The sequence below is a fragment of the Bison bison genome, unplaced genomic scaffold (genome assembly GCF_000754665.1).
Source record: "Bison bison bison isolate TAMUID 2011002044 unplaced genomic scaffold, Bison_UMD1.0 scf7180017864037, whole genome shotgun sequence".
Taxonomy (NCBI): Eukaryota; Metazoa; Chordata; class Mammalia; order Artiodactyla; family Bovidae; genus Bison; species Bison bison.
The window spans coordinates 7350149-7352042 of record NW_011494609.1 but is presented as its reverse complement, the minus strand read 5'-3'; the positions used below and the strand labels follow the sequence as shown (position 1 = coordinate 7352042).

Below are 1894 nucleotides of genomic sequence, written 5' to 3'. Positions count from 1 at the left end.
CCTTAGAACAGGGTCTGGCCCACATCCAGGCACTGGGGACAGACTGACAATCTAGGCCAGTGGCCAGCAGCAGGGGGGCGGTCAACTCCTGGTCAACCAGAGTTCCCGGAAGGGGGTGGGCGGCCATTCCAGACAGGGGTGAGCACTTGCAGCAGCCAGTCCAAGAAAAAGGTGTGGCTCATAGGGCCTCTGTGGATGGACGTCCTTGACCAGAGATTCAGGGGCTGGACTGGGACTGGCAGGTGTTAAACGGCTTCCTGAGCGGAGGGCTGTGTCCACGCAGAGGCTTGCAGGGAAAGTGTGGGGCCAGAGATTGCACACCTGCTGCCGTCAGCAGGTGCACAGGTGAGCGGACAAACTGAAGATGGTGCTCCCACCAGAGGCTGGATGGCAGCCGGGCTGGGCCCACAGATGGATACCCTGTGCGCCTCTTTATGTGAACCTTTAGAAAAGGAAGACTGATCCAGTGCCTGAATGCCAGGAGGTGCTGGCAGGAGTTGGGGAGCGTTGACTGGGAGGCGGGGCATTGACGGGGAAGGGGGCGTTGATGGAGAAGGTGGCATCCGGCCTCGGGTCCTTCCTTGTCCTCCTAGTGCCCCCTACGTGGCCGCAGACTTCACCCCCCCACACCCTCATGCAGCCACTTGGCACCCAAGGGCAGACGGAGGGCACCGTCTAGAGTCATGTGGCCTGGTCTCCCACTCAGCAGTGGAGCCGCTTGTGCCCCGGACAGCCTGGCATGGCCCACCCTGGAGGCCTGCCAAGCCTGTTCCACCCTCACCCCAGAGTGTGGGCACCTCTCTGGAGGACCTGGAGCGGCGGCCAGCGGCTGCCAGCTGTCCTATGCCCAGCTCTGTTGCTTCTGTCCACAGGGGGATTTCAGGGCTGCTCACAGAACAAGTACAGCCGTGAAATGTGAGCTTCTGGTTTCACGTTTGAAACCAAGAAACCAAACTGCTGTTGAAGGGAAGCGGGGGAGAAGCTGACTGGGTTCCTGGGGGTCACCCCTTCCACCTTAGACCAAAACAAAAGCTTTTCAGCTAAAAAAGTCCACAACGGCTTGTGAGTTAAAAGGCATTAGTTGAATGTTTTATAGTGATTTCATGTGTAGTTTTGATTTTTTAAATAAAATGCTAAAACAAGAAAAGAAAAATTACCTATCATGGCTTTAGCTAGAGATAACGTGCTGTGCTGCGCTCAGTCGTCTCAGCCGTGCCCAGCTCTTTGTGGCCTCATGGACTGTAGTCCACCAGCCTTCTCTGTCCGTGCAATTCTCCAGGTAAGAGTAACTGGAGTGGGTTCCCGACCCAGGGCTTGAACCTGTGTTTCTTACATCTCCTGTGGGCGGGTTCTTTACCACTAGTGCCACCTGGGAAGCCAATCGCTATTGATATTTGTATGCATTTTTCTAGTCTTTTCTTTCTTGTATATATGAGGGTGTGTGTATGTGGTATGTGTATATGGTGTGTGCATGGTATGTGTGTATTTGGTATGTGTGTAGTGTGTATATGTGGTGTGTGCATGGTGTTTGTGTATGTGGTGTGTGTATGCATGGTGTGTACGTGATGTGTGTGTGTACATGGTGTGTGTGTATTTGGTATGTGGTGTATGTGGTGTGTGGATGTGTACATGCTGTGTGTGTATGTGGTGTTTGTGTACATGTGTGTATATGTACATGGTATGTGTGTGTACATGGTGTGTGTGTATTTGGCATGTGTGGTGTGTGTGCATGTGGTGTGTGTACATGTGTGTATGTGCATGGTGTGTGTGTGTACATGGTGTGTGTGTGTGGTGTGTGTGGTGTGTGCGTGTGCGTGTATGTGTGTGTGCGTGTGCATGGTGTGTGTGTATATGTACATGGTATGTGTGTGTACATGGTGTGTGTGTATTTGGT

The 1894-nt window shown here is 53.0% G+C and overlaps 1 protein-coding gene across 1 annotated transcript in view; it reads left to right on the top strand.

The window, feature by feature from the left end:
* AGPAT3 (1-acylglycerol-3-phosphate O-acyltransferase 3) overlaps positions 1–1894 on the top strand; it is a 64837-nt gene that overhangs the window by 40639 nt on the left and 22304 nt on the right. The window lies entirely within an intron of this gene.